Consider the following 21,167-nt stretch of genomic DNA (forward strand, 5'->3'; position numbering starts at 1 on the left):
AATAATCTCAACATCTCGATAACCAACTAACTGGGATTGAATTCCTCAACCAAGATGAGCATTGGAAAACCATCACCTTGACACCAATGATTCCACTAATATGCATGTTGATGAGTTCCCAAGTACATTGGATGATCTCTTTCTCACAAGAAGATTTGTATTTTCAAAGCTTTGACCTTGAATCTAATCTGTTCATAGAAGAGTTTCTCTCAAGAATTTCTTCCCTAGCTCATCAACCCTTGTGTCGAGATGTGTGTATTGAAATAATTGTTGACGAAAATATTCCATGTTCTTTAAACTCACAATTTGATTAATCAAATTTTAACTCCACACGAGTGGTAAGGTTGCCCATGATGAAGAAGATGATGTGGCTGAACATGTTTCTTTTAATTTGGGTAATCTATTTGGTGATGTTAACACAATTGATGAAATTGACGATTCCAATAACGACCATCTGATTCATAAATATCCTGTTGAAATAATTGATAGTAGTTGTCTTCACACAAATGCTAACCTGACCATATTTTCAAAATTCGATCATCCACCATTTGAAAGTTCAGGTAATCGTCAGGAGGTCGAGGAACTTCAGCTCCCACTATGGTTATATCAGGTTCTCACAATTTTGATGAGGTCTCCAAACTAGGTCAGATCCATATTTTCTCGCATAAGCCTTTTCTCAGCATCGTCTAATTGGATGTAAGCTCCCTCTTGAAGGATTTTCAACGTTTTCAAGTTAATCTTATTGGTCCTCAAGATAAATCTAAATATTCCTATTTGGATAATTCTTCTCTATGCAAACCCCTTGTATTAAATCCAGGATTAGAGCACGTACCTTTCACAGATGTACATATCTTTAAAATATTCCATCCTAATTATCATTAAAATATTCCATCCTAATTATCAAGATAGAGAACATCATTCACCGAAATACTGCTTCCTATCAAATTATTCTGTGAGAAATAAACTCCTTATCCTTCTTTTCTGTGTTTTGGAGCTAATCATTTTTCTGGAACAATCAATTCTTTTAAGTATCACTCAATTATTGAATCATTCGATGAATCAAAATCCCCATGATGATATGAATACTATATTTGATTTAATATATGTTTCTAATATTTGTTAGCTTGGTATCCTAATTGGTTTCCGAAATTTACAATTCCAATAATTGTTTCTAATTCCCCAAGCTCTCATATTGCTAGTCTAGTGCATAATCAGATACAAAGGGAAACAATAGAGAATCGAGAATCTTGTGTACTAATATTCCAATCTGTTCATAAAATTGGTTTTAAGAACTATCACTCAATTAATCATTTTCCCACTAGTACATCCAATGATAGTTGAGGCACTTCAACTTCAAATACAAAGGGAAACAATAGAGAATCGAGAATCTTGTGTACTAATCGTCCAATCTATTCATAAAATTGTTTTTAAGAACTATCACTCAATTAATCATTTTCCCACTAGTACATCCGATGATAGTTTTTTTACTTGTTAGATAGTTGAGGCACTTCAACTTTTTCTGATGCTTATGTCAGGTCCTCACCATCTTGACAAGGTTTCTGAATGAGATCAAGTTATCCCTTTGCAGGAATCTCCCTGTTGGGCAATTTATTTGCTTAAATTGCTTTCATTAAATTACTGACTAGGGAAACTCGTAAGCTTGTGATGATGCCAGCAAAATATATGCAGGAGTAGGCAACTAACTTTATGTCTAACTAAATTATTTACGATTCAATATAATATGCAAGGGAAGAGGCTCCTAATTGAGGAGGTCCTGGTTGTCCTTCCCTACAGTATTATAGATTGAAAAGAAATCATTGATTACATAAAACTAAAAACTTGAAATAAAGACAAGAGAATGAGCTTTAATTGTTGTTCAGATTCAAATAGAGAGAAAGACTAACTTAGTCCCTTGATCGTTCCCTCATATACTAACCCAAACTAAAATAAGATTCATTCATAAGCATAAGAAATGAAATAACTTGAAACATAAAAGCAAAATAATGAATTTCAATTATCATGCAAATCAAATGGAGAGAGAGAGAGCCTAACTTAGACCCTTGGATATCCCCTCATATGCTGATAAGATTTTAATTTAAAACTCATTCATCAATCACAAACAAATCCTCAAACATCTAAGCAATGAAATAAGATCTATTATGAAATAAAATGTTCCTTTGATCCTTCTAGAGTGAGCTCAATTCTCCTAAGAACAAAGTGACAAGTTATTCCATAAATTCATATCCTACATTAACACAATTTATATCTAAAACTATATAAAGGAAATTTATGTAAAATGAAGCTTTATTCTATTCCATCATAAATTGGATACATGCTCCAAGAGCCCTCCCTTTGGAATGGAGGAGGTACTCCTATTTATACAATGGGATGAGATAACAAACTCATAATGATGATCCACTAATCTCTCTTTAGTTCTATACATTTCTCAACCATCTAGACACATAACCCTATCCTCCATGATCTCCTCCATGAGGTCCATGATCTTCTCCATGAGATCATGATCTTTTCCATGAGGCTTATCTTATCAAATTCGAATTTGATCATTCAAGGCCACATAAAGATGCCCTGGAAGTTTCCTTTGTACCTACACATGTCAACAAACTCATTCTAATTGTTAGGTATAAGTATAAGCATATTATTTTCTAAAGTTTAACCATAAATCCACTTTAAAATGTTAAGAATTAATAAACTTTGGAAAAGCATAGTTATAACCCAATAATGAGGTAAATGTAATGATGTGGAGGTGGAATGGAGGTGACATGAAGGTAAAATGTGAAGATATTGGTGAATAATGGAGTGAGAATAAGGACAATTTTGAAGCCCAACATACCGCCAGACTGAAGGTATTGCATGTTGTCATGCAATCTATTACATTACTTTTTGGTACTTGAGCTTTGGCTTAAACTCTGCATGATATCATTTACTTAACTTTTGCAAAGCGTTATTTTGATGAACTACAACTTGGTTGGTTCTTGTGTTTCAACCATATTTAGTTTGTTGCATTGAATGTATGATCTTTGCATATTGATAATATGATTTTTATTGCAGAGTACTTTTGTTGGAATGCATCATGGTTGGTTCTTGTGGAACAACCATGATTGTGTTGGCATTCAATTAACTTTTAAATAATTCTGACAAAGCCATTTGTATGCTCATGTAATAGTGAATATATTTTGAAGGTAAGTGGGTTTTAGAATATAATATATGAATATGGATGTTATATGAATGTGACAAAGTATGTATGTAAATGTATCCTTCCCCTTAAATGGATGGTTTGGGCAGTTATGTGAAATGAGGAAAGGAAGTGAAGTTTTTCCAAAAATTATTATTCTAACTTTTCAAGGAATTTAATGGTTAAAAGTTAGAAAATATCATACCTTAACTTACCCTTCCAAAAATGGATGAGAGTTGTGCACGTGTGGCTGCAAAAACTGTTGTTCATAGTCTTCTTTACTTGGTTGTGAAAATGGTGGATGAAATCGAAAAAGTGAATCTTTTATTGTTGTTGCATCTGTTGTTGAATCTGTTGTTGGATCTTCTGCTGAATGTTCGGAATCTGCTGCTAAATGCGGCTGAAAATGTATAAGGCTTGGAAGGTATACAAAATATAGAAGTTACATTTTCCCCCCAACCTTATTTATTGACTTGTCCTCAAGTGATGACAAACTGAAAAACAATGAAAGGAAATTGGCTACATCTGCTACAAAATATGGGTCTTCAAGTCTTCAACGCTCGATGGCACAAATCTTACTATGTGATTAAATGTGTTGATGTCAAACATAGCAAGAAGCTGCTGACTTAGTGGCCGTTAATGAATGCCCCTAGCCAACACAAGAGCTCCCACCATTGATTCCAATGGGAGTCAGGATGCCTAACACATCTTTATAGGTACGAATAAATTTGTCGTGGTCGAGTCACCTACAAGATCCAACGAACAAGGGATATTAATGTACTCCCATTATTCATTGGCAAGAGTACTTGCCATTAAGGCATGCAAGCCTCTAGGTGTTTTTTCAATGATACTTAGACTCTAGGACTTTGACTCAAGCAGGGTTTTATTGGCGGAAATGAAGGGGAATGGTAAGGACAAGGAAAATGGAAATAAGCTTGTAAGGAATGGATGTAAGGAAATGCATGGTGTATGAATAAGAACTCTTGCTGTGAAAAATGGATATGGAAATGTCATGCTTACAATTGGTGGAATTCAAAATCTTTTTCAGAAAGGGAGGTGCAAGGTAGTGGTTGTGGAGATGGGTTTGTCTTCAGAATTTTTCATGAATTTAGTCTTTGGAAGACTAATTGTCGTCACAATGTAATCTCCTTAATGATCACTTTGTTATCCTATAACCTGTAAAAAAAACTTGGCAGAAAGAAAACATAAGTTTGTTCAAGAAGAATTGCGCATTTCCTTCATGATTCTTACGCAAAAATTTCATACCAAATAAAACAGATTTAAGAAAAATCAAAGTGTTGAAAGTAACTCAATTCATGGTATAAGTTTCAATCCATTCTTAAAAATAACCATGTAAAATAATACTCCCTGTCAGATAACTCATGAAATGTGCTCGGCAAAAAGATTGACATTAGAAATATCTGTTGTGTTCTGCATATTAGTATGTCACGTAAAAGCATTTAACAGAAAGATGTGATGAGTTAATGCCAACTTGAAGCTATCGAAACAAGAATCCTCCAATGTTTGATAAATCGATTTTTGAAATTTGTTTCCAAGTATTCCATTTTTTTTATTTTCAAAGCTGTGTGAATTTTGTGAACTTTTTTTTTTTTTTTTGTTAATTTTTTTTAAACAACAAATTTTAAAAAGAAAATATTAAAAGTAATAAATAAATGAAAACATTATTTTTTTTTATTTTTTTTATATTGATTTTATTTATTGCTTTATATTTTTTTTAAACAGCAAATTTAAACATAAATTTTTTTAATTTGTTATTTAAGTTGAGATTTTTTTAAGTTGTAAAATCAACAATTTTTTTTTTATTAAAACCTAATAAAGAAAAATTCTAAAAATAAACTATAACTAAAATGAAGGTTTTTTTTTTAATTTGTTTTGTTTTGTTATTAAAAATAAAATAAAAATAAGAAAATCACAAGAAAATTGTTTTTTTTTTTTTTGTTATTATTATTATTATTATCCAAAATATTAAATAAATAAAAAGGAAATTTTTACTTATTTTCTCTCTCTTTTTTTTTAGTCAACACACAAAATATTCTTTATTTTTATTTAAATAACAAATTAAAAACAATTTTTTTTTTGAATTTATTATTTATGTTGATTTTTTTAGATTTTTTTTTAGTTGTAAAAAAAAAAAAACTAATTAAAAAAAACAACAAACCGTATTCAAATCTGATCTTCCCCTTAAAACCAGGCTCTACAACTGAATATCTGTTCTTAAGCATATTCAATGGATTCCACGTACTCCAGTCGTTGAGAATTTTCCCATTATTATTTTATTTCTTATCTTCTGCTGAGATTTTGCCTTTAGCTTTGCAGCTAGATCATTCTTTCCATATTCAGATAAATTTGTATCTTGATTCATTGGAGAAGCAGATACAAAGGTCGACTTTTCCGCTTTTATAACTGATGTGTCATGATGCCTTTCCAGACGCTTATCAAATTAGTCATCTAAGGTGCCATCTGCAGGTGTATTACTGAATCTGCTTAGTTCTTAAGGAGTTCCCGATGACTTTCCAGCCTTCTGCACCCATGCCCATGCTCATGACTAGAAACATTAATTCTATTAACTTCTCCATTCTTATGACTGTGAGATGTGAAGGACAATTTCTTGGAGGACATCACTCCTTCATTAACTTCCACATTCCTGGATTTTGGAGAACTTTTCTCTCTACAAAGAACGCTTTCTTTGGCGTTTTGGGCATTTGATAAAGCCACTGTATTCAGTGGTTCTGCACCATGTGACACTTCTTCGAAAATAGATCTCGGTACAACTAAGTCAGAACCTATGAGCAAGCTTTCAGAAATAGCCAATATTGCATCCTATGCAGAGACTCGATCACTCTCATCTTCTGTTATGCTAGAATTAGTGTTGGTGAGCTTGTGAAGTGGAAGGCAACACTTTTATATCAATCTCTTCACTAGATCTTTGACTAGCACTAATGCCTTTTGCAGTAGATTGTGCAATCGCAGTTTCTTCAAATCCTGGCTCAAACAGCTCTATTGTCATATTCTCTGCAGATAGTCTTCCTTCTTCCCTTTCACCATCTTCAATTGTTCTCTCCGCAGCTGTTGACACGTCCTGGGGCAGTTCCTTCACCTTGAATTCGCGTCCGGACACAGTTTTCTCGACCAGAAGCGCCATTGCTACGCAGAACTTCATTTTCAGAGCCAACAATGTCATCAGACCCATTAGGATGCACTTCGTCAACTACTGTTGAACCCAAAGGCAATTGAGGTAGTTGTTGTTGTGTGGCCTGTGGTGACGAATGGTTTAGCCCATACCCACATTGCCAAAGCAAAGGTATGACCACGGGCCACAGAGGGAGGAGAAACCACCATGTTGCGAAAGGTGTCGAGCAGAATCCCCGAAGAAAAAAACGTACATGAAGTGATGAAAGCACGTCTACAATATGAGCTAGGAAGACGTAGTCTGTCACTTCCTCCACTTGTCCTACACTCATAGAGCGATGTACATCCCATGATTTTGAGTTGAGTGTATGCTCTAGATAATCGTAAAGGGCATAAAAAGGAAAAAATTAGTGTCCATTTCAGTGTGATGTAGAGTATGATACGAAGGAGTATATATAAGATATTTGAGTGGGGTTAGCCAACGTAAGATCGTATCTGGCACGATTTCCACATTGTTGTGGCCCATATATCTGAGAAAATCAAATAACAAACAGTAAAGGTAGATCATGCCCATTGATGCACCTCGCATCCATGAGGCTCCCACCATGGGAACTGCCATGATGATCATCAGCCCAAAATGCTCTAAAAAGGTAGCCGTCCCAGCTGTTTGAGGCTGCAAAACCATCGCAGCGTGATGTAGGGAATGATACCGCTGGAAGAGGATATCCTTGTGAAACGCACGATGTACCCAATAATACAAGGCCTCGGCTGGCCCCATGTGCAAAATCGCAAGGAAAATCAGCCCTTCAGTAGCCATGAACGCCTACAACAAGAGAAAATTGTTCCAGTCCCATTCTCGGTCCATTTGATCGAACTCCGCATCTTTTTTCTTTTTCTTTTTTTCTTTTTTTTTTTTGGTTTAATTATATTGTTTTGTGTTTAATGTGGTTTTTATTTAATGTTTTGCATCTTTTTAAATATCTAAAAAAACAAAAAAATGGTTAGTTTTTTATTTATTTATTTTTTAATAATAATATGTATATATATGATACATATATTATTATTATTTTGTGGAAATTTTTATTTTTTAAATCTAAAATTAAAAAAACTAAATTTCATCTAAAAATTTAAAGATGTTTTTTTTTTTCTCATTCACAAAATTCTTTATTGTCATATTGCAGATTAGTTCTCCAGCAAGAGTATTTTTATTTGAACAAAATCAATAGATTTTCTGATCTTCCTGATCGCACGAAGCGCAGGAAGAGAGCATACTAATCGCTTGATTCGTTTTTATTTATGCAGGGGGGATTTTTAAAAAGACTGAATTTAAAACTAGCTAAATACTAAAACATCAGTAAACTCAAATTTGAACTTCCTTATGAAGATCCTGCTGTCACCATGTCTCACAAGTTAGTTTTTCTAAAGAAAAATACTAGTACTGAATTAAATTCCTAATGCCTGACCCCTTAGCACCATCCCCGGCAACAGCGCCAAAATGTTGGGCAATTTATTTGCTTAAATTGCTTTCATTAAATTGTCAACCAGGGAAACTCGTAAGCTTGTGATGATGCCAGCAAAATATATGCAGGAGTAGGCAACTAACTCTATGTCTAACTAAATTATTTACGATTCAATATAATATGCAAGGGAAGAGGCTCCTAATTGAGGAGGTCCTGGTTGTCCTTCCCTACAGTATTATAGGTTGAAAAGAAATCATTGATTACATAAAACTAAAAACTTGAAATAAAGACAAGAGAATGAACTTTAATTGTTGTTCAGAGTCAAATAGAGAGAAAGACTAACTTAGTCCCTTGATTGTTCCCTCATATACTAATCCAAACTAAACTAAGATTCATTCATAAGCATAAGAAATGAAATAACTTGAAACATAAAAGCAAAAGAATGAATTTCAATTATCATGCAAATCAAATGGAGAGAGAGAGAGAGCCTAACTTAGACACTTGGATATCCCCTCATATGCTGATAAGATTTTAATTTAAAACTCATTCATCAATCACAAACAAATCCTCAAACATCTAAGTAATGAAATAAGATCTATTATGAAATAAAATGTTCCTTTGATCCTTCTAGAGTGAGCTCAATTCTCCTAAGAACAAAGTGACAAGTTATTCCATAAATTCATATCCTACATTAACACAATTTATATCTAAAACTATATAATGGAAATTTATGTAAAATGAAGCTTTATTCTATTCCATCATAAATTGGATACATGCTCCAAGAGTCCTCCCTTTGGAATGGAGGAGGTACTCCTATTTATACAATGGGATGAGATAACAAACTCATAATGATGATCCACTAATCTCTCTTTAGTTCCATACATTTCTCAACCATCTAGACACATAACCCTATCCTCCATGATCTCCTCCATGAGGTCCATGATCTTCTCCATGAGATCATGATCTTTTCCATGAGGCTTATCTTATCAAATTCGAATTTGATCATTCAAGGCCACATAAAGATGCCCTGGAAGCTTCCTTTGTACCTACACATGTCAACAAACTCATTCTAATTGTTAGGTATAAGTATAAGCATATTATTTTCTAAATTTTAACCATAAATCCACTTTAAAATGTTAAGAATTAATAAACTTTGGAAAAGCATAGTTATAACCTAATAATGAGGTAAATGTAATGATGTGAAGGTGGAATGGAGGTGACATGAAGGTAAAATGTGAAGATATTGGTGAATAATGGAGTGAGAATAAGGACAATTTTGAAGCCCAACACTCCCCATGACTCGATCATGTTGATCCAAAGTCCATTCTCCTAAGAGTTTCAAGAATTTCAAAAGGGTTGTTTTGAATACCATGATCGAATTTATGATTAGCTAGAGGAATCTTATTTAGAAAGCTTCGTTTCTAATAATAAGTTTTGATCTTTCTTGGTGTTTTCTAAGACAGAAAACATGGGCCAATGTACATTTACAAGCAACCTTCAAGGTTCATACGATCATTATTCTAATCAACAAGGTAAAGTTGCAAACAAATCAAAAGCATCATGTATGGTGTACACTTTTCTGCCATTAGGAAGACCTTCAAGTTTTGTGTAGGATTTTTAGGTAATTTTATTTATTTTACACAATGTTTCATAATGGTTCTAATCTTTGATATCTTTATACTTGCAGGTCAACAACAACTTTTGTGGCTACACTGGAAATTTCACTTCACTTACCCCTGGCCTTCTAGCCAATTAGGTTAGGGGTATAACTAATCATATTTTAGCTTTTCTTTTGGATTGTATTGAACCTGAATTTTGATTCTCATCTAGTCTTTGTGTTCATTTCATTTTATTTCTTTATGCCTTCTTATTCTTTCATCTTAGTCTTACATTTAATCTATTCTCTTGCTTTGTTTTTCATTTTGCATCATGTCTTTCTTTCATGTTTTTTTCAATAAGACCATGCATGAAAACTACTCTTGTTTGGCTCGAAGGATAATGTGGTGAATATTTGAAAGGGAAATTATGACGACAAGCAATGCCTGGCTAGTCTGTGATATCATTCTTTGTTTGTGTTTACATATCTTTTAATGTCAATGATGTTTGAATGGAAAATATGATTCATTGAAACAAAAAGTTATAAGCAGAACCATAATGTTTGTATCTATTTTAGGATATTCATTCCTTGACTCGGTATGGTCACCTAAATGGTGTTTTTCTTGCCTATCTAATCAAGTAGAGAATGGAAAGGATAAAACTAAGAGAGAGCACATTAATTTCATACGTATACAACTGTCTTTGAAGGAATAACAATATTTCTCTCAATAAGATGGGATTCCTCTTCCACTCTAGCAATATAAATGCCAATAAAATTCCAATGATCATATTGAGAATAAAATAAAGGGTGAATGAAGAGAAAGGCTTTCTACATAGAGAGGTGAAGCAAGAAACTTTGCAGGGTTAGTGAGCAAGATAGTTGGAAGTGAAGCAATGCTTGTGTTTCTGTAGTGACTCTATCGGGGTACTAAACAAGCTTCCTGGCAATGAAGCAACACAAGAGATAGAACTAAACCCTGGTCATCTTAAACTCATGAATATATACTATCCTTTTCTCACATCAAAATAATTGAGACATGGTAAGCCTTGTAAATGTATTTAGTCAAGAAATGGGATAAGAGAGACTATACTTATAACCAGGATAAATGGGGAAGCTGAGGTGGTCCACATGGTGAATCAACACTTCCTGAAAGAATATGCTCTATGCATAAAGATAGACCTATACAAAGAATATGGAGTTCTTCCATTGTGTTGACAAGTGTTTTCACTGCAACAAACACCCTCCAAAATTTTACCTACACCTTGAATTTTAGAGCCTCCTTGTGATATTATTATCTATCATCTCAAGTTGTTCATGGTCACTTCATGATTGGCTAATGTTTTTCTAAGTCCTTAAGCATTCTTGTGAGATTATAACTAGTAAAGTCACTTGCTTACACATGCTTGAATTTTGATGCATTCATAAGCACACCCATTCCTAGCAAGCCTAACACTGAATGTCTACCTTTGAAGATAGGAGTTGTGTAGTATTTGGAGATAACACTTGTGCAATCCCTAGATTCAATGACTATGCAATGCCTAGTGGTGGTAATTTCACAACTCATAATGATAGTGACTTATAAAATTCTAATGATAGTGATTATGAAACTTATAATGATAGTGATTGAACAAACCTTGATCGTAGTGCCTGCGTATTTCATAAAGACTTTGACTATGTAGCCTTTGTTGATAGTCAATGTGAAATTCTAGTTGATAGTGAGAATGCAATCCTACAAGTCAGTGTTGTCACACCTCTTTATGGCATCCACTTCACTCTTGTATGATTTCCTTACTAAATATTCTACCATGGAGCTCAATCAAGTTCATCTTTCAATTTCGAGCTCTGTGCACTTTGAATCATAAGGAGCATGCTCTCACTCTCAGTTGCTACTAAACTATTATTCGGGTGAGTTTCCTCAACTATCGCTTTTGTGTGCTTTTCTTTTTGTAAGTGTCACTTTCATTTTCGCAAGTGTCGATTTTTATTTCTTTCACTTTCACAAGTGCTTTTTTTCTTTATCTTTTGCATGTGTCACTTTCACTTGTTATCACATATCTTGTCAGAGCATATTTCCATATCACTAAAGGAATTTCTAGTGAACTATTATGCATTATCTATTCCTATCTATCATAATAATATGCACTATTTCCATATACTAGAGGAATTTCTAGTGAACTATTATGCATTATATATTCCTATCTATCATAATAATATGCACTAGACACTTTCCCATAGCTTAGGGTACTTTTGGGTTGTAGTTGACACTTTTTTTCAAACTCATATTTTAAGTATCACAAACCCACGTTTCAACAATCGCACTCAGAAATAAGTGTCTCTTTTTTGTCATTTCAAGGTGATATCATTGTACCATGATAAGAGTATGTCAAAGGGTTAGTGAGGAAAGGTTACAAGGAGGACACCTGTCAAGATGCGACATGAAGATTCTATCATATAAGAGTAAAGGAATCTTGAACCCAATCAAAGAGATGGAAACACATGCTAACTCAGAAGGTTCCAACACTTATCCAAACCCTTTGGAGGGTGAAGATCACATACAAGGAAAGACTTATCATGAAGAATTCAAAGAAATAGTAGCAAGGAGAAGAGCATGGCATTGATGAAATGAAGTCTTATGTCAACATTTCCAAGTCATTGATTCTCAAAGTGTCACAAAAAAATTCATATGTGTCAATTTATTTTGCCACATCATTCATGGAATGTAATTATGTAATTTCAAAAATTATAAAATGTAAAATGTGTGGAAGCCCAATGGTCCCACGTCGAATGTGAAAAGTCACTAGATATTTCTAAATTTATGTAGAAGATTAAATGTCACATATGAATTCCAAAGGTGATAGTAGGAGCTCAAGAGTCATGAGGAAGGTCAAGGGTCACATGGGAGGTGGACAGTCACCTAAGTTCTTATAAATATACCTCATATCTCAAGAGAAAGGACTTTAGACTTTTCACCTTGGATACTCTAGCTAGCATAAGAGAGAAGATCATTCTTTGGAGGAGCAAGTGGTGACTTAATTTTCCACTATTGGGGTTAATGTCACATCATTGTAATAATGTATATTGGGACTTTCACTTAATATATGAAGTTCTAAAAGCTGGCACACTTTCATGCATATGTCATGAATGATTGTAAGACCATTCTTTCATTGTTTGTAGTGTATGTTTATGTTTACACATACTAATGAAAATGAATTATTTCATTGGCTTTGGTATGCATCTTGTTGAATGTGCATTGTTACTTGATTTTATGATCATTGTTATCTTGCAAAATACTTTGTGGGTTAATAAATGATTATTTCCATGCTCTTGTGTGCCTCTTATATGATAGTACTATTACTTTTATTATAGAGGCTCACTCTCTCTTTTCACTTCCATGAAAGTACCTTATATACGATGCAATTGTATGACTCACGATGTCAACTTGCTTTTGTCAAAGATTATTTATATAATCTCTTATGTTGATAATTTCAGCCAAAGAAAATCCCTATGAATAATGGTGTCCGGGCCTATTATCCGGATGGGGATCCTACTCCAAATGGTGTGAGGTATAGTTGGGACTTCATACTGGGGAGACCCCCTTTGTTGGAAGATTTCCAACACCATTAATACGTTGCAATACAAATTTGACCCTATGCCAACTTCATATTAAACCCTCTTTTCTAATTGTTGTACATTTGGTTTTTTGATGAAAGGTTTAATCTCTTAAACCACTTCAATTAAGTGTGCCTCTTCTACACTCAAAATATTATATGAAGTTTTCTTTAATGTCATTCCAGTTAATGAGTGGCCACATGATTCCTATATTTTATACCATTTATGTGGTATATCATCTAATTCTCTAGTAAACATATGTGGCAAAAATCATACATCTCTACAACCCAACCTCTTTCATTTGTTTTCAAATTGGTGAATATGTGCTACTAGGTCAAAACCAATTTTTAAGATTGGTTCCTTGACCTATGATGATACGGATTTAAATAGAAATGCAACAAATTATAGATATAACCATAAATACAAAGATTTTGTAGAAATAACACTTCATTTCATTAATATCAAATACTGAAATATGCTTACAAACAGAATGGAAATAAGACTGTCTCGGGTGATGGTAGCTTATCTATGAGAAGAGATGTGGTGGCTACATCCCTCTGAACTATGTTACAATGAGGCTCGAAGGCCTATTTATTATTGGGTAACAATGAAAAACCCTAAACATTCAAAAACCTAACCCTAGGAGATGAAGCGCCAAACTATGGGCCCCGTTTGGGTAAACTGGAACATCAACTTCATGGTGTCGTAACTTTGGCATACGATCTCTATTTGACGTGCATAATACCTCATTATAAATATCTATCAGAGGACTACAACTTCTGAATGGAAAATATCAATATACGTTCCATGTTGGCCCCTGTTTTCCCGAAAAAAAATGTCGTTTAGGGCCTCAAAATGGCTCCAGAAGTTCAGGACCCGAAAAACTACTAAAAATAGTATATTGTGCTACAATTAAGGAACTTCAAACTGAAAAACTGAAAGAGACAGTTTTGGGGGTCCAAGTGGGATACGTGGGTGGCCACCAACATCTACCTGGATCAGATGATGATAACTTCTCCCCCCAAATCACTCCACAAAATATATCATGGCTATTATCTAGGTTCACAAATGAGGAGCATGAGTCTCTCACAAGTGAGAAACCTATTTAGTGAAGTATCAAACTAGACTTTGCAATTGACTATGTGCTCCAACTACTTTTGATACTTCATTGGCATTAACCAACAATGAGCTTAGCTCTTTGAAACATAGTGGAGTGACTAGACTAGTGCTCAAGTTAGTGAGAAGGAGGGTTGGTGTTTGCTTAGTCTTTCTTTCATATATTATGTGTACTGCTTTGATAGAAAAACATGAGTAAAAATTTTTAATTATTATAACCTTAATTGAATAACACTCCTTTTCATTTGAATCGTAGTTTTCTATTTTCCAATTATTAAGTTTAGTATCCAAATTTTTACCAACATATAATGGTAAACCATGTGAAATTTATCTTTGTGCATTTGGGTATGAATTATCTCATTCTTCATTCATAATTTGGTATAATAATTGAGTCTCAATGTCTTCATCCCAATATTAAACCAATGGTTCTCCCTCTTTATGGTTGATAGGTATTATAGTTCTCCTTCCATTTTCTGTATGATTAATTATGTCTCTCTCAAGAGAGATAGTGTTGGAAACACTAATAAGAGGGTTGAATCATCATTCTAATTACTATGATTACCAATTAAATTTTAACATGTCCTTAATAAAAAAAAACTTAATAAATCATTAACAATACCATGCATGAAATTAATATATCAATAACCTATTGACATGGTCCTTTTCACACCTACTCAACAAAGAGGAAGTGACCTGGACTGAAGCTCTTAACACAACCCAATCCATTTGGAATAGTCACCCTTGATAGGTTTAAAGGCTTTGTTGGCCTTCAAATCCTCTCTTGAAGAAGAATACTAGAAAATCTAATCCTAACCTAACTAAGATTATCCTATATTAATATATGTGTTAGTAAACTAAGCTTAAATTAATGAAACTATTGTTATTTCAAATGACTATTAAATTGTAGGATGAGAGTAATAGAAATAGACAATTTAATCTAAATATTGCATTGAAAAGCACATATCAATATGTATTATTACTATACTATCAAAACAAAAGAGTTATTTCTAATCCATATATTACATTTAGAAATTAGAAGTAATCTAAATCTATTAAGGAATTTATACTTCTGTGATCCATAATATTGTTTAGTAATCTTCGGCAAAATCACATGATCAATCTTATGTCCACGCGTTTCAAACCAACCAGTGTGGTTCATCGTCCTAACGATGAACCACACTGGTTGGTTCGAAACGCGTCGACATAAGATTGATCATGTGATTTTGCCGAAGATTACTAAACAAATCTAAATCTAGTCGAAAGTAATAATATCAGCAAGTATGTTAGAGAAATTCATTAAATAATCCAATCAGACATGAAGCATTCATCTATTAAAAATAAGTTAATGAATTCCCAGGCTTAATTCTACAAGAGCTAGTCAGTTATTCACATAACAATGTCAGTTTGTACAAAATAAGTAGATGTACAAGATATTCACAAATAGATGAGACCATAAAACAATTGTAACTAGTTAAAATGATTGTAAATGGGCTCCTCTATAGAAGGAGAAACAAGAGCAAAATTCAAATGTGCTTTGAGAAATGAAAACTTCTTGTCTAAATTAAATACTAAAAGAAAAGGAAGATTTTACTCTAGATGTGAAATGCAAAGATCAATGAATTGCTATGATGCAAATTCAGTGCCTAAGAACAAATGCATGTAACATTGAATCTGTTATAACAATGAACATATAGAATATGTGCAACCTAAATTAGATGAAGGTTATTCTATTGTCCAATTGGAACACAAAGGAAAACTGTAATAATTACTTGTACGATAGATTCACTTTAGCCAATCGTTTATGAATATAATCAATAAACAAATGACTAAAATGAGTTATTAAGCAAACAAAATACTACAACATTATCAACTTAGATCATATATTAAAAATAGAAACAATCCAAATTTCAAGTTAACACAGACATAACCGTAAAAACTTGAATCAATTAGATTCTCAGACCTCAAAGTCAATCTCAAGGCACAAGCCACTGGAGATTGTCTCTGTCGAAATAAATCAAATATGAAATGACCAATTTGGAGAAGAAACATAATGATGTAAATTTCCTGCGAAATCAAAAAATACAACTAATTATTCTTATCTACTGAATTCTAAAGACTCAAATCGAATAGAAATCAGTAGAGGAATGATTAAAACAACCATGAAAAGACAAGAAATACTATGATGACATTAATTGGACCAAACCAATTCATATTTATTCAAAATTGTAAATATAGGTATTCATAGTCATAAAAGGTTTAAGAGTATTTCTTCTCCCATGGATCCCCCTCCACACAAATTAGGTTCCCTCTTTAATATTTAAAAAATGGGAAAATGTATCCCCATATTTCTCAATTAATTATATCGAATCAAATCCGATTTATACAACAAAATATCGATAATTTTTTGATTTAATGAAAAAAAAAAAAAAAGGAAACTAATGATATTTCATTGATATCATCTACCATGACTATATGTGGCCCATGTGTATCCATCCCTTGAAAATCGAGACATCCATTTAGTGCACAACCGACACTTGCATTCAAATAAAAACAACAAAATTAAACTATTATGTAAACAAGATAAGAAAATTTGCTACAAAATCTTTGATTTCATTACAACTCTATAATTGTGGTAAATAAAATCATATTAAATAATACATTGTCATTCCAAAACTTAGACAATCATAAAAAAAAAAAGTTTTATCTAGACCCATGTGAATTTTCAGGATCATGGGCGATTATAATCTTGACTTTGGAGAAAACTATGAATTACTAACAAAAATATGGGTATTCTTCTCGTATTATGCCTCTTTAAGCCTAAAATTTTATGAGTAATTAATTTTCCTTGATCAATTAGTCAATTCGACATTGAAATTAGGGCATATTCACTAAGTATTGTTGGTGCCAATAAAAGTCCAACAATGCTTAAGAAGTCATCTTTCCAGACTCTATTTTTGAAGAAAGGTAGGTTGTATCAGATAGATTAAATTTTGTAGGAGAATCAAGCTCAAGGTTGTAGGATTAGGGCTCTGTATCTGCTTCAAGATCTATGTGCATCTTTTCAACAAGGGAGGCTTCTTCTCATTCTGTTTCATTCTAACAATTTTTTGTGCCCTGTGTTTAGCATTGACTTGAGCCTCAAATTCTTGTTTTTTCTGACTTTCTAATTGTTAATGTGTAGGTTCAAGTGAAAAAGACTCAGTCCAAGAATAAATCCTATAGGACCTTGTTCAACTCCTTCTCCAAATTTCTATATTTTTTCATACAAGAGCACTTTTGGTCTTACTCCTAGTTATTTGGATGGATACAGGTTACGGGTTTAAATTCTTATTATCATGTACAAGGGAAGAACTAGTCTTGTGTTAGGATTCTTCAAATTAATATGAGGGTGCATGATGAAAAGGTGATAAATTTAGGTCATGCATACGTGGTTCAAACTTATGGGGAAGCAGGGATTGATTGAAGTCATTATGAGCCAAAAATGTATCCCAGTCTTCCCCAAGCTTGAAAATGTGGTGCTTGACGAAAACACATATGAGGGTGCAATGAAATACGGACCACTTAACATTTTGACACTGTAACTAACACATTCTAGACATCTTTGTAAGGGTTGTAAGTAGATAGAAGGGTAAATTAAGTTAAAACCCTAAGAATTCCATCAATAGTCTAATGTGATAAACATAAATTAGGTTGTAAACTCCCTTTGCAAGTCACATAGTGATGCTACATTCTACTATTTGTGTTTAAAATAGGCTAGAGGCATACCTTTTATGTTGTAAGTGTAACTTTAGTGTGTAAGAAATTTCCTCCAAGGGATGCTTCGAACTCTTCGATTTTTTTTACCAATCCTCCCCTTTGGAAGGAAGCTTAGTTTCCTTGGTCATAAAATATATATCAATAATTCTCTCTCTGTTTCTCACCTGGGCCTTTCTACCATCCAATGTAGAGGCAAAGGATTTGGCCATGCCTTGGTGGAAACCCTAGCAAATTAGAACAAAGTTCCACCAACCAATGTTGTGGAACATTCTAGCACAGTCATGATAAACCTCCATTAATTCTAGGCCATAAGCCTCTACTCGGACTGCTCGAGACATCCATTACTTCCGAAAATATTTACAATTAGAGCCAAGGGCTAAACATAGATCCAAAGCAAAAGGTAGGGAGATGTGTAACCCTAGTCCGCGGTAACAAAGACACAGGGAAACTAAACGTATAAAAACCATAACCATTACCCCCGACGATGCACAAATCGAGAGCATAACACAGAAAAGGTAAATATGACATGAATGGAATAAACCTCCAATAATTGTCATCAAATCTGACCATGATTTCCCATCATATCTATCATTAACACTTGAGAAAGTTCAGAGGAAAAATATCATATGTGAGACTGAAAAATATACATTGACTTATTTCCTTGGGTCAAAATTCAAACAAGTTTTAGTATTACCATGACAACGAAATAACCCTTTGTTGAATATGCATAGGATTCTCCCTTGAGTATAGGAGGGTTTTGATGACCCACATAGTTAAACAAGACAAAAACAAGACACATATATACACATTAATAGAAGGTGTTTTAAAATATACACTCTTAGTATAAAAATAAGGTTGCTATAGAATGCACATTTTGTATTAGCCTTTTACCCTTTCTACAATTAAGTCATAAGTAATGAATGATATGCCTTGAATAATCCTTATGAAATGAAACCATGATAAATTTTCCCTTTATGTATATAATGGGACACAAAATTAAAAGTGGAAAGCAAATGGATTATGAAAAGGCAAGTCAAGATGAATGCACATGAATTGTATCAATAATAAAATCAAGCAAGAAAAAATGAAACTAAAAGGCTTAGAGGCCAAAATTCAAGAGGGGTCCGTATCATTTTTTCAAAATGAGAACGGAGTAGGTTGGTGTGCCAACATTGGCGATGCACTAGACCAAATCAGTTATCTCTTGTTAAAAGATATGAAACTTGTAAAAATAAAGGAATGAGAGATTAAATGATAGAAAATTCCAAATCTCAAATATCCTAAAAGCTTCACCCCTGACGTGTAAAGTTAACATTTAGAGTTCATCATAAATCATAACCATCATCATCTAGGAATTGATTGAATATTACCCATGAATCATGTGTTTTAGAAAACTTTGTAGATGCAATAGTAAACTTCGTCGAAAATTAGTTTTGAGAAAACAAGGTAAACAAGAAAACAATAGTGTTGAATTCAATTCTATACCATAGGAATGGCCACTGCTACTAGAAGACATCTATAGCCTCATTAGGGATGCCCTTTAACCCATTGAGATGCTAGTGTCCCATCTATTAGAAATAAATTTATAGTTATAAAATCATTTCAATTTATTTAGATATCAATTGAATATCATTGTCTAGGCTTGGTAACTATTTAATAATAGTTCCATTCATAGGGACTAACGAAGTGAACAATATGACTCGTGATGAGACCTCTTGTCTTTCAACCTTACAGCCAAAAGTCATTACCCTTTCTTGGTGACTAGTAGTGGTAATGTCACTTTTTTATGGCCTATTATCATGGTAGGTCGGCTCGCGATGAGACTACATATCCTCCAGTTAACTATTTTGATCAAGTTCAACTATTGTTATTGTTAATCTACAAGATATTACTTAATAGAAGGGGTGGGATGGCGTAAAAATTTTTAGGTAACTAATTTTTTCTTGGATAGTCTTGCTTCCCAAGAGCTAATTACCTTAAAGAAACTATTGATAAGGTACTATGTTTTCTTAGGATTGTAGGTTTTAACCCTGTACAGAAATTACCTGCATACGAATTCTAAAACACATAAAATAAACAATGCGAGATCATAACACATATACACAGAGATTTCCCCTGGATCCCAAAACTGGGAATACCAACTTGATTTTTCATTATTTTCCTTTCAATGTTACAATACATATATATACATGACGAAGCATCCAATACCATCGACCAAAAACCATCGCATCCAAAACCATGGACCGAAAACCATCGCATCCAAAAACATGTTCAAAACCATGCACAAAACCATAGGTGGGTTCACCCAACCTAACATAGGTTCCAAAAAAAAAAAATTCCAAGGCATTACCTCAAACCCCATAGAGTGGGGTTACCTACACCCCTCAAACCCCATATGACCCCCCCACTATGCAATCAACGCAACGAAGGGGGGACTCCGCCCCCCCTCTAACCCCCCAGTTAACTACATGGGCTAGTCGTGGAAAGAATATAACACAACCCAACATTCTCCCACTTGTTGTTTTCTTTCCACAGGGGGCCACAAGAGAGCTTAGTCATTTATCCAGCCCCTTAAGGCCCATTCTTTCTCTACACCAAGAGAACTTCTCAGAGCTCACAGATTTTTTCAATGCATCTGCAGTATTCTTCAAAGTGTCCACCTTTACCAGCAACACCTTTTTTTCTTCTATCATATCCCTCAAAAAGTGATACTGAACATCAATTTGCTTTGTCTTTGAATGATATGCAAGGTTATTTGCCAAGAAAATTGCACTTTGGTTGTCACAATCTATCCTTATAGCTCCCTGTACTAACCCCATACTTGAACACAATCTCTGCGACCAAATTGCTTCCTTGCTTGCATGAGTGGCTGCCATGTATGCTGCCTCTGTAGTTGATAGTGCCACTACAGATTGTTTCTTACTAATCCAACTGACTGCACCTCCAAATAGGTTAAACACATACGCACTTGTAGATCTTCTCTGATCCAGATCTCCAGCCCAGTTTACATCAACAAAGCCACGAATATCCAACACTCTGTCCAATCCTGGTCTTCCTTGGTAGCACAAACTATAAACACTAGTGCCACGCAAAAACCTGAAAACCCACTTCACTGTTGTCCAATTCTCCTTTCCTAGTTTTGACATAAACTTTCTTAATACTCCCATGGCATGTGCAATGTCTAGTCTAGTACAGACCATTGCATACATCAGGCTACCCACTGCACTTGCATATGGAACACGAGACATGTCCTCTCCCTCTTGTTGTGTCTTGGGACACTGTTTAG

Source organism: Pinus tabuliformis, chromosome 8 (genome assembly GCF_031772625.1).
Source record: "Pinus tabuliformis cultivar Carrire ecotype Pingquan chromosome 8, CPIR1, whole genome shotgun sequence".
NCBI lineage: Eukaryota > Viridiplantae > Streptophyta > Pinopsida > Pinales > Pinaceae > Pinus > Pinus tabuliformis.